This window comes from Sapajus apella, unplaced genomic scaffold, assembly GCF_009761245.1.
Source record: "Sapajus apella isolate SASKATOON/1434 unplaced genomic scaffold, GSC_monkey_1.0 scaffold25, whole genome shotgun sequence".
NCBI classification, from domain to species: domain Eukaryota; kingdom Metazoa; phylum Chordata; class Mammalia; order Primates; family Cebidae; genus Sapajus; species Sapajus apella.
Window position 1 is genome coordinate 23,403,828 of NW_022436965.1, and position 13,644 is coordinate 23,417,471.

Consider the following 13,644-nt stretch of genomic DNA (forward strand, 5'->3'; position numbering starts at 1 on the left):
GGTCGGGGACCAGGCTGGGTTCAGTGTGTGGCTGTATATAGTATCTGTACCCTCTCCCCATGGAGCTGTAGTAGAAGATTAGGTGACACTGGACCCCCTAATCTGCAGACCATAGAGGGAACATGGGACATCTCCAGGCCAACTCCTTTTCTTACTGATGAGCAGAGCTTGAGGTTAGTTCTCAGGGTGGGTCTTTTCTTGGGTATTGATTTGAATGGGTGCCAGTTTTTCAGTGTTGTCAGGAGAAGATGGGAAAGGGGGTGCTTCCTTTGAAATGAGGCAAAGGAAATTCCTCTGATAAAGTGGTACTCTTTTAAGACTTTATTCCTAGGATGTATACATCTCTCTCTGCATTTGGAACATATATATATGTGTATTTTATTAAAAAACTTTTTGAACAAGTATAAGCTACTCCTCCTAACACAAAATCCAAATGTATATTTAAAAAAATCTCAGTGCAACAATAGAACTATTTTTTTTTTTACCACTCGTATTCTCCTAGGACTTTTAAAATAGTGCTTCTCTAGTACTTCTAGTGTGAGTTTATATTCATTAATTACTTGTCAGGTGATGGGAGTCTTTTGGAGGGAGGGATAGAAAACCTAGAAGCTGAAGAGTTGCATCAGGCAGAAATAAAACATCTGAGGAACTGAAATTTTTATTTTTGAGAAAATTGGGTTTCATTTTTTAAAAGCGTTCATATATAACTGACTTGTGAATATTAATAACATATTGAAACCTACCAGTGACTGGCACCTGGTATGTAATACATGTATAGTGAATGAACGATGTGAGAATGTCTCTGGTGGTTTGCTTTCTTCTCTTGCTTCTTTGCCAAGAGATAAATTAATAAAGTCAAATGGATTTGTGGCTGGTTAGCTAATGCTTGATTGTTTACTTACTCAGCATTCCTTGGGTGACTGGCTATGAATTAATATGATGACTTAGGCATGTTTACCAAATTGAAAGTGACCTTCTTTAAGTAGACATTTCAAATACTTGAAGTAATAACCCAAATGATAGCTGTACTAATTGAAGCATGACTTAATTGATAGGGCAGCCACCCTTTCCTCATAATTAAAACAAATTCTATTAAAAAAATAAGTTCCTTGCTAGATCTTACGTGATTGCCGAGGAGAGAAACCTGGCACATAAACTCTATAGAAAAGAATTAATTTCCAGAGTGACTGCTCTGGGAGCTGTGGCGAGGGTGTGTTTTGTGGGTGGAGTGTGGCAGGGATGGTTTGTTTGAAAGGGCTGTGTTTGTTTTCTGCTTCCGTTCGATGAGAGATGATCACTGATTCACCTGCCAAATCACCATGGAATGATTTTGCTGATGTTTCACCTTTTCTTTTGTGCCCCCTCTTTCTGACTTTCCCTCTTTCCTTCAGTGAGCCCCGTCTTCTGGTTGCCCTATTTCATTTCCAGCCTCCTTACCCACACTAGCTTTCTCAGGATTGTAGCCTCAGGATTGGACTTACCTGTTTGGCTGTATGGCTACAAGTGCTCTACTTAGAAAAGCCTTAGGTAAATATATCATGCTAAAGGTTATTCATGGACACTAGTCAGCTGTGCCTGACTCTGGAGTGTTACCATTTTCACAAAGCACTATGAGTGGTTTAACCTCAGGGAATATTCCTTTTGTTTGAGGTAGCTGTATTTTTTTGATCCTGAAGTCTGGACACTCACGGGCTTGTTTCAGCTTTGCCAGGTTAGACCACATCTCTAAAGTGTGTACCTCATCTCTAAAAGTGTTTACCTTTATTGAGTTCAATAAAGAATAAGTAGACCCGACAAAGGAGAAATAGAAAATGTAGCATTGCTTGAATTACCTGATTTCAGAACCTTAAAGAAATTTTTTTTTCGAAGAACAGCTCGTCAAATTATTATTTCAGAAATCCTGCATTGGGAAATCCTAGATAGGCTGTTTGCCCTTGGTTGAAGAGCTTAATTTCTCTGGGCTTTATTTCTGTCATCTCCATATTGAGGTAAATGAAGTAGATAATTTCCAAGTGTCTTTAGGACTTCAAATTCCTTCATAACGGAAAGGTCTCAGGTACCATCCAGCAACCAGTAGAAGTATTTTGGGGCCAAGAGGAGAGCCTTCCTACTCCTTCTAATCACACTATGTAGCCCCACCTATCAGGTGGTTGCAAAAAGGGAATTCTCCCACCTCAGCGAGCGGCTCATGCAACTTCAGCTGCAGCATGGTTGCCCTTAGTGTGTGCAGCTGTTTTATTAGCCTGCCCTTTCCCTTGGGTAGCTGGTGTGCCCATCCTTCCAGGAGGACAGGTGGAGTATCAAGTGAGCAGTCGGAGGGGCCCCTCCTATCTCATACAACCTCGATAGCTGACTCTGCTCTCAGGCAGGCTCCTATTTTTAGCTGTATCTGATGGAGGCACTGTCTTCCCAGCTTAATGATCCCTCTCAGGTGCCATCATGCCTCCAAACAGCTCTCTGGTGATCCAAAGGACAGGTGAGCACAGCCCCTGATATCTTACAAGGAAGAGGCCGGGTGACATAAGGCAAAGTGAACACAATTGAGATACTGAGGCAGTATGACTTCGTGACCTCTAAAGGCCTTGACTTTCTTTCTGTAAAACAAGATAGGACATTCTCCAAAGGATTTCCCAGTTTTAAAAGTCCATCAAGCTTTGGTTGTGAAGGGAGAGAGCAGATGATTGAAGCATCAAAGCCCAAACAATCAAGACAGAGTCAAGCGATTACAAAGCAGACCATGAACGTTAGCTAGTAAATAGTCCACTCAGCTGCCTGGGTACGAGTGCTAAGGGTTATTTAACTTTGGCATGCTTTTTTATTTTCTGAGGAGAAAAACAGCAGAAGGAAATGCACGTGCCATTTTATTCAGTTGAAATTGCCAGCGTGCTCAACTTGGGATTTACATGGGGTTAGCAATGTAGGGGCACACAAGTCAGTACTTTGGTAAACTGCTCCCCAGGCAGGTAATGTTGTGGGTTCAGGTCTAAAGAATGTCACAGTCTCAAGGACTTTGGTGTAGGAGACACTTATGGTATCCAGTTCACTCCAGACTTTCGACACTGCCTGTGCCTTCTTCAGCAAAGTCATCTCTCAGCAGGTGTGGGGCTTCAGGACCATGGTAAGCAGATGAAAATGAACAAGAAGTTCAGCCTGAAAGTAGAAAAGTAGTTCCAAAACATGCCGGAAGGGCTGAGGTGTAAGGGCTAAATATGTATGTATCTGTCTATTCATGAGCCTTGGTTTTGTTTGCAGTGTCAGCTGCTAGAAACTATTTTTGTCTTTTCCCTTCAGGCTGCCTGAGTCTCCACTCAGGAAATCGGACCCTAACAGAGTAAAGGTCAAAAGAAACCACTCCCATTTGTTGCATTCCCCAGGGAGGTCTTTGATTCCCAGGCTTTGTCCGCATTCTACACTTCTGCAGGATTCATGATCTAGAGGAATCCAAAGGGAAACCTGTAAACTGTATACCCTTTTTAGGGGCAGAATTGGATCATGTTTTCAGCTTATAGCAAATCAATGTACTGTTGCCTGTGGCTCGGCTGATGTGTAGCAGTCTTTAGGCCTGAAACTTGATTTGTAACTTTGCCAATAATGGCAGCTGTCTAAGCCCATTGATTTTGGAAGAGAATATGGATGCTTTATAGGTGCCTTGTAGATTTCAGTATGGGTGAGAAAACTGTGGTGTAGTGTGAGCTTTATAGTGAGAAGATTCATCACCATGTGACTTGGGCACACACCTTAGCTTTTATGGGCTTTGATTTTCTCTTTGGTGAAATAGAGATGATGAATATTGCTTTTCCAGTGTTGTTACAGAGATTGCCTGTGATTTAAGGCAACGCGATAACCACCATTTACTACTTACCCTGTGTCAGGAATGTGATCCTCCCAGGGACCCAGTGAGTCATATTGCATGACCCTCATGTTATGAATGAAGAAACAGAAGCTCCAAGAGGTGCCACTCGCCCTTAGGCAGAGAGCTGGGGAGTGACGAAGGCTGTATAGGAACAGGAAGTTTTACTCCTGGGCAGAAGCCCTTAACTACTGAGCCGTACTACAGCATCGTGTGCAGGTGCCTCAGAATGCTCATTATTGTTTTCATCAGCTCTAGGAAATACATAGTCTCTAGCCCTAAATGGTGCCTTGTCTCCAAACCAGCTGAAACTACTGTTTGTAATATGCTTTATTTATGCTTTGGGTTTCCTTGTCTTTCAGAAGGCTTATGACACTTTTCAGGCTTTAAGTTCATATATTAACCTTTGAAATTAAGGTTTATATATATATATACACACATATACATAGATATATATATATATTTTTTCTTTTTGCAGGTAAAGAAACTAAGTGGAAAAACAATTTGCCTAAGCCTACTCAGAAAACGAGTGAATATCGAGGTACTTAGGCTGGTGAGAATGTAGCTAGATAGAACATAGGTTTCCTAATGATTTTGAAAGGCAATTTCTTTTCTGGCTGCGCTGGCTGACAAAGAAACAAATGGAATGATGCGATGAGGGCTATCTCATCACAATATTCCTGAAAGGACAAAAGGACAAATGGAGCAGGAGCAAGGAGATTCATAGAAGAAGGCTTGCTCTCCTGTGGGCCTTGCAGAGCATCGGTACTTCCCACCTAGAGCTCATGAATCCACTTCCACAGATAAGCTCTTCCTAGCACTTTACTTCCTGGACACACTGAAAAAGTTACCTTTAAGACCTGGCCATAGTTCCAATGATGCCAAATAGAAGAAAAGCAGATAGCTGAGTGGTCAGCTTTTGGATCTATGCTTTTGCTTCTGTTGCCAGACATGCTCCCATTTGAACTCTTTTCCACAAGAGCCTCTGTGATGACAGATGTGGCAGAGGCATCCCTTCCCCACCTCTTCCTGGTGTCCTTCATTAGTCTAAATATCAGAGGCAGCTGGGTGTAGTGGCTCATGCCTATAATCCCAGCACTTTGGGAGGCTGAGGTGGATGGATTGCCTGAGCCTGGGAGTTCTAGACAGCCTTGGCAACATGGAAAAACCCTGTCTGTACAAAAAATACAAAATCAGTCAAGTGTGGTGGCACACACCTGTAGTCCCAGCTACCCCAGAGGCTGAGGTGGGAGAATCATCTGAGCTCGGGAAGTTGAGGCTGCAGTGAGCTGTGACTGTGCTACTGCATGCCAGCCTGGGTGATGGAGTGAGGCCCTGGCTCAAACAAAAATAAATAAATAAATAAAAAATAAAAACCAGAGGCATTATTGCTAATCTATCACAGGGCTTCAATAGCTTCAGCTTCCTAGATCTTGCTATCTTCCTTCTTGGAAAGCCTGTTTCAAATGTCTCTACTCCCCAAACTGTAGAAGGCGAAGAGTCTAAAATATGTGAAGTCTTGGTCCGCAGGTCTTGCTGCATCACCTGGCCATTTGCCTTCAACTCTGTTTTCCCAGCTTAGAGCCACCACTCTTCTGTGCAGAAACAGACTATGAGGGGTTCTCTCTGAGTTAGGTTCTTTTTCTGTTGCCCTAGTAACAGAATTATTAAACTTGAGTTCCAGCCTCGAGAGTATTTGTGCCTGGTGAGGTAATGTCTGTCGCATCCAGCCTTTCTTTTTGTTCCCACTCCCACTCCCTTGCTTCAGGCCCTCTGTACCTCACACCTACACTGATGCACTGGTCTCCTCCCTGGCCTCTGTCCCTCCTGTCTGCCCTCGCCAACGAGGCTGTCCCTTGCTCAGCAATACTCTTTTTCTGGTTCAGACACTTCTCCTTGGTCAAATTCCCCATCAGCTTGAAATTCGAAGCTCGATTGTTCCAAAATGCAACGCACTGTACATCTGTGCTTTAGGAGAGCAGGCTGTGGCCCAAGGGTGGTGATGGGATAGAGCCAAGAGGAATTGGAAGGAGGAACCTGTAGGGCTTGGTGAGTGACCTGTTCATTGGGAGGCTATGTAGTGTAGCATTTAAGTGCATGGATTTTGACTCAGACTGTCTATAAAATCTTTCTGCTCTCACTTAACAGCTGTATGACCTTAGGAAAGTTTCATAACCTCTCTAGAAGTTGCACCTTCCCGAAATGCAAAATCGAGATAATGACAGTGTCTTCCTCATAAGGGTTTTCTTCTGCCCAATTAAAGGTCATCTTCTAAAGTACTTGTCTTAGCATCTTCAGACATAGAAAGGCATCAAAAATATTAGGTGTGATGATGATGGTGGTAGAGGAAGGTGGAAGGGTGGTGATTTGAGAAATGGAACTGAGAATGGCTCCTGATTTTGGTGAGTGGGTGGAAATCATGCCAATAGAGAATTCAGGCACAGAATAAACAGGTTTTTGAGAACAGGTAATGATTTCATATCGGGACTTACTGAGTTTGACGCATCACAGCTCACTTTTATTGATTCTCACTGAGTGCCAGGCACTACACTAAAGCATTTTGTGTATGTTGTCTCTTATATAATTCTCACAACAGTTCCTTGTAGAAAAGGTTATCAACCCATGCAAGGTTCAGAAACCAGCCCACAGTTATTAATTTGCCCATAGTTATTAAATAACTTGTCCACAGTTAATAAAGGTGCAGAGCTGGGATTTCAACCCACGACTTTGTGTCTCCAGAGGCGGCACATTTTACCACTATATATACTGTCTCTTGAATATCTTTACTATGGGTATTGAATCAATCTCTTTTTCATGTTTTTAGTGCTAAGATGGTCTTGGGGGAGCATGATGGTCCACATTGCTTCTTATCTAGGTTGTGTTTTGCCCCCTCATTTGCAATCCCCTGTGTAAATTTGGCCCCCAGACTCCAGGATTTCTTTTATGACATGGGCCTTCCTGTGTTTGTGCTTGGAGTCAGAGGCTAAGTCCTCACCTAATTCTCACTATGGTCCTTTTGTCTCACTCCAAATTCCCCCTGGATGGGATCTTTGATCTTGAAGTGAATTAGTGTCTCTAAGCATCAGTTTCCTCCTCTGAACAATGCAGTTACAGAATTGTAGTAAATGTCAAGAGATAGATGGAGTTCATCGACAAGAAGGGCTGTTTCTGATTTCTCTTAGCATTCACAATACCTGGGCCAGTGCGGGGCATATATTAGGTGCTCTCTGTTCACTCAGTGAATAGATGACAAACTGAATACATATGCTGGTGTATTTCATGAGAATTTACTCCTTTTGTTTGACTAGCAGCATTGCTTCCTTTTTCAACTGCCCTGCTGTCCCAGGTAATTGTCCAAATTTAATGTATTTTTTTGGGTTGATTTCTAAAGAATGTTTGGAGTCACATACACCACAATGGTAGAAGTGGGTTATGATGTTAGTGTTGGGTGGTAGGCACTGCCTACATATGTGGTGGGGAATGAGGAGGAAAGGAGGTTCATGGGGTGGACTGGATCATATTTCCTTCCTTGACTTTCTTTGTATTGGAGAAAGATGCTCTAAGAACCCAAGGGACATGGATTTAGCTGCAGTTGACAGAACCCAGCGCATAATAAATTGTTTTTTCAATAGGAGTTTTCTGTTCTTTTAATAACAATACTTTAACATGGCAACTTTCTAAGTATTTTTCCTCCTATTGTTTCAGGTACTTATGCTTTCAATAACGTGCATATGGATTTCAACGCTATTTAATTAAGCTGTAAACCTATAAAAATGCACATTTAATATTCGGAGTAAACCCTTGCCTTGTTCTTTCTGAAGGTAAACAGAGGAAATATCTTCTTGAGCTCAGAGTTCTGAGATAATGACGATTAGTTGCCATAGAGAGAAAGAGAGAGAGAGAGAGAAACACATTAAAATGTATCATACTTTCTCTATTTAGGAAATTCATTTAATGAAATATTCAGAGCCACCAAATCTACCCAGACCCAGATACCTATTAATCTGTTAGCCACTTGAGCTCCAGAGGGATCTTTCTTTGCCAGGAAAGCTTTTCGGTTGCTCTACCCCTGTGTTCAGAAACTTTTGATGGCTCACTGTTTTCCTGTGTACAGATAGTGTTCAATCTTCTTCTTCTTTTTTTTTTTTTTGAGATGGAGTCTGGCTCTGTCACCCAGGCTGGAATGCGGTGGTACGATCTCAGCTCACTGCAACCACCACCTCCCAGGTTGAAGCAATTCTCCTGCCTCAACCTCCTGAGTAGCAGGGACTACAGGTGCACACCACCATGCCCAGCTAAATCTTGTATTTTTAGTAGAGACAAGGTTTCACCATGTTGGCCACGATGGTCTCAATCTCTTGCCCTCATGATTTGCCCACCTTAACCTCGCAAAGTGCTTGGATTACAGGTGTGAACCACTGCACCTGGCCTCAGTCTTCTTAACATGTGAGATTCTAGGCCTGTTAGGATCTGGACCTAGCCATCCTTCTCAATCTCATTTGTTACCACCTAGCCACATTGGTGCTTGTTGGCTCTGCCGGCACTAATGGTGGCATCCCAAGCCTCTCTTGTGGTATTTTCTCTTTGAAGTTCTCTTTCATGTACTCTGTTGGCCTTTAAGTTCCTGCTCACCCTTCAAGACCCAGTTTAAATTCCATACCTAGTTCAAATGCCAAGCCCCTTTGGATTCCTCTAGATAGAATGACTCTAAGCTTTCTTGGACTTTGTACTTTCAGGGCAATTCTAATCACAAATAGAAATTTCTGCCACTAGACTGTGAGTTCCTTGGGGCCTGGGGACCTCGTCTTTTAAAAAAATTATTTATTTGTATTTTTATTTAATGCCTAGCTCATAGTAGGTCCTAATTCACTCTTACTGAAAGAAATTAGGTTAATGACATATTGCCAGTTAAAAGTATGCAATATGATATCATAAAGATTTTTTAGGGGAATGAATTACCTAACCCAGATCTCAACTGTAGCTGTAAATATAAAAGTTCCACAGTTTCCTCTTGATGGAGTATTTTCTTCACCTATATGGCAGCAGTAGTATGAAGATAAATCTAATGTTTATTGTTGCCCCTTTGGTTAACTAGCAGAAAGCTCCAAGTTAGAGGTCTATAACAGAATCACTTTCTTCATGTTGCCTGTAGCATACTATAAATGCTCTAAATACGCAGGAATGGGAGACCATGTAACTTGGTGGTTAAAACATGAATGTTAGAGTTAGGTGGACCTGACTTATCAGCTGTACATGGCAACTTATCAAACATATTTTCAGTTTTGTTACCTGGGGATTATCATAATTTATTACCAAGATTGCTTTGAACATTACATGAGATATTCAGGCCACTTGATTAAAAGGGCATCTGGCATACAGAAAGTGTTCAGTAAAAGGTAGTAGCTGTAATTTTCATTTTATTTTATGGTTATGAATTATTAATAAAATAGCAATCCAAAATAATATAATAATACACATTCCCCCAAAGAAATAGCAATTGTAGTAAGAATGGCTAATTTGCTGGCAAGTTAGAATATGGTTTGTTATTTGTAACTGAGTACTGTCAGAGGTTAGAGTCAGTCTCAGAATTCCAAAGGAGATGCTTGTCTAAAGTCATCCTCAGAAACTGTTCAGATACCCATGGTTCTAGGCACAGCAATATCAACTGGTGAGGTTTCTGTACAAAGCAGTCAAAGTCTTTGTATGTTCAGGACCCTCCATGTGAATGAGGCTGGGACACAGCTGTGTGCATACAGACTTGCAGCATTGCCACACAAAGCATACGTGATGCAGGTAATCTCTCTGCACACAACGCTGGATTGCATGACACTGTCTTTCCCTGCTCTGGATAAAAACTCTTGGCAATGAATTTTTGTGGGAGCGTAACAGGAGGGCTACTCCTAAAGTTTTCTCTTGATTCTTTCCTATCAGACCTGTCATTCCCAAATCTTGTTGTGCATTCTGACTAGGACAGGTGAGTCTGTGTGAGTATGTAACCTTTGATAAATAAATTCATTAAAAATAGGCCTCATTTCCTTGGGGTCTTTTTAAACATTCCTCTTTATGATCATACATTACCAAAGAGAAGTGTTGCTTTATTTGATCATTTGATCTTTGCTTTTACAATTACCAACGCCGGCCTGGTGTGGTGGTCTATAATCCCGGCACTTTGGGAGGCTGAGATGGGTGGAACTCTTGAGTTCAGGAGTTCAAGACCAGCCAGGGCAACATAGAGAGACCCCATCTCAATACAAAAAAAAAAAAAAAAAAAAAAGAAATTACCAACCCCTATTCTTTTTCATTTTTTGGTATGAGTATGAGGTTTCTGCAGGCAGCTTAAATAAACCTGATTCTGATTCTTTTTTTGGATCACGAGAAGGAAATCATGTGTGTATAGAGGTCTGCAAAGGAGGTTCGAGGAGATTACTAAGGTGTCCCTAAAAGACCCAGGAGCATTTATGAACTGGCCCCAAGCACTTGCCAAATCCATGAGAGACTAGTGCTCCTTTGGAGGCTCTGGAAGGTGCCTTGGCTGGGAACTCATTCTCCTTCTCCCTCTTCTTGCTTCAGCTCCTGCTGAAAGTCAAGCATGCAGCTTCGGGAAAGGCTAATTGAGTTGGACTTAAGATTGGGGTGGGAGATCTAGCTGGAAAGAGCCTGGAACTGGAAATCTGGGGAACTTAATTTTAGTCCTGATTCTTTCATAAACTCACTGTGTAACTCTGGACAAGTATTGCACTCTGTAAGCTTGTTTCCTCATCTGTGAATCAAGGCAGCTATGGCTTTGGGTCTCAAGTTCTTGGGGCCAAGCCAGGGACTAACAGTGGCATGGAAAACAGCTCCTTCACCTCCTGCATGTTCTGGTTGTCCTTTAAAAATAGTATTGTTGACCGGGCACAGTGGTTCATGCCTGTAATCCTAGGACTTTGGGAGGCTGAGGCGGGCGGATCACGAGGTCAGGAGATTAAGACCATTTTGGTCAACATGGTGAAACCCTGTCTCTACTAAAATACACACACACACACACACACACACACACACACACACACACACACACACTAGCCTGGCATGGTGGTGCGCGCCTATAGTCCCTGCTACTCTGGGGGCAGGGGAATCTCTTGAACCCGAGCAGTGGAGGTTGCAATGAGCCAAGATTGCGCCACTGCACTCCAGCTTGGCAACAGAGCAAGACTTCATCTCTGAATATATAAATAAATACATAAAATAAAATAAAAATAGTATTGTCCAAACTAATGTGATGGGTGCACCCTGGAATTGGCTAGCTGAGGTCTGGAGCAGCCAGGAGCCACTGGAAGAGTAGGGGGCACTGTAACACGGGAACAGGAAAGCTCTCAGCTCCCCTGGGAGGAGAGTGGAGAAGTATCCTTCCACAGAAGAGCCGCCGAGACCTCAGTCTTTGGTCTTTGGTCTTAGTGGTGAGGAACCTCCCTCCTGCAAAACAAATTGAAACAAAAATGAACCTATAGGATGTGGTGACCTCCCTTCAGAAAACAAAATGAACTGGAAAAGCTTAAGGACCCTGGGAGGCAACAGATGAGGCTGAGGAGTTCTGTTCATGAGGCAAATGTGGCTTAGTCCACTGGGCCAGTTAGAACACCACAAGTGACCAGACAGAAGGAGATTTTTATAAATTGAAAAAATAATTCATGTCCCTGGAGATAATTGAAACAGTACAAAAAAATTATCACTGAAAAATAGGTTTCTCTGTTACTGGCCCCCTACTTGTGTATCCGTTTCCAGAGGTAACCACCATTTAAAATTTCTTGTGTGTCCTTCTGGAAGGAGTCTAGGCAGCAGCTGCACTTCACTTTTTCATGGAACAATACATTTTAGAGATTGTTCTGTATCAGCACACATATTCATTAATTAAATTCCTCACCATGGTCACAGGGCCTCATGGGCTCATCACCTGTCCACTGCAGTGATGTCCTCTCCCCTGACTCCTGCATCTTACTCTGCTTAGTCACACTGGCCTCCTTCCTTTTCTCTAATATGCCAGCACATCCCCATCCTGGGACCTTGTCCTTGTTGTTCTCTTCACCTGGAAGGCTTGTCCACCCTGTCCTTGGCATGCGTCACTCCTATATGTCACCTCCCCAGGTTGGCCCTCCCTGGTCATCCCATCTCAAAGAGTTCCCATGACTTCTGCCCTCTTACTGTTTTTATTTTCCCGCATAGCTCTTAACCACTACCTGGCATTACAGAACATAATTCCCATTTCCTTGTTTGTTTTCTGGTATAGCTGCTAGAATGTTAAGGAGGGCTGAGATTTTGTCTTGTTTTTCCACTGCTGTATTTTCAGTGCCTAGAACAGTCAGTGCCTGGCCCTTAATAGGCACTCAAATATTAATGAATACAATATTCAGAAAGCAATAAGTTGTTTACTTCAGAGGGCATGGCTTAGGCTAGAGTTGGAGATAGAAGTTTGGGTATCATCAGACGCTATTTTAAACTTTGGGATTGAATGTAGAGAGAGAGCATAGACAGAAGGCCAGGGACTGATTCCTGGGTCCTTTTCACATTTAGATGTTGGGAAGAGGAAGAAGGTCCAACACAGGTGGCTGGGACAAGACAGCCAATCAAAGAGGAGGGAAATATGAGAATGTGGTGTCCAAGAAGCCCAGCCTAGATAGTATTGGCTAAGTTCCTTAAATCTTTCATATGTCTGCATTGTATTCCATTGCAACGCCGTGCCATAGCTTATTGAATTAGTCCTCTATCCACTGGTGTTTGAATTGTTGCCAGTCTTTGTCTGGTAAATAATGCTGCGGTGAATGCAGTTGTCTTTATCAATAGTTCTGGGTGAGGCAATAGCAGGGAACAGTTTAAAGATCTCAGTTTTCTATAGAAGCAGAATGAGTTCATGATTTATTTAGGTGTGGCATGGTAATAGCACTGGCTTCCTGAGAGCATTATATGCATACATAAATGAATGTATTAATTGCATGTATAATGCACAGATAAATGAATATTGAGAGAGTCAGAGGTTAAGGGCAGGAAAGCCCTTTTGAAATTGCTAGTCCCAGCCACTGCTTCCACGGGCAAGAAAACAAATTGTCCAAGGTCATCTGACACCTTGAACACAGCCAGAGTTAGAACACAAGTCTCTTGACTTTCTGCCCACTCTTGGCAGAACTCCACATTGCATGCAACGGTGTTTCTGAAGATCAGCTTTGCCAAATTTGCTGAGCTGCAGGATATGAATATTTCTTGATTGAAGGCGCTAGGGGTAGATGAATGAGCAAAGATTTGAGACCAAACTGACTGGAGTGAATCCTGTCTCCAGCTTTTACTAGATGCATGGCTACATACTTGACTCTGGTCCTTGTTTTTGTAAAGCTCCCACTCTCGCTCTGCATGTAGCAGGCAGTAAGTGCAAACTCCCACCTTTGCCCGCCCAGACTCCTCTTCCAATGCAGTCTGACAATGAGAGAGAAACTGGAAACTTGCTTGTAAAACTTGAAGAAAAACAAGATTGCAGAAAGTGAACCAAAAGCAGTACTCTGTGTGTGTATGTGTGTGTAATTTAAGGCTTTGTCTTGTTCTGGAAATAACGTCCTAACACAAATGTCTCTAAGCAAACTATTAAAATGAATACATTAGGACTACCACTCTCAAAGGATGTGTGAAGATGGAAGTAAGAGAGACTAAGGAACACAGAAATCCCTAGATAGGCCTCATTTTAAAATTAAAAAATCCTATTTTTCTGAGTATAATACTTTTTTCTGGTTATTATGCTTTCTGCAAAAACATGAAAAATATAGAAAAGTATA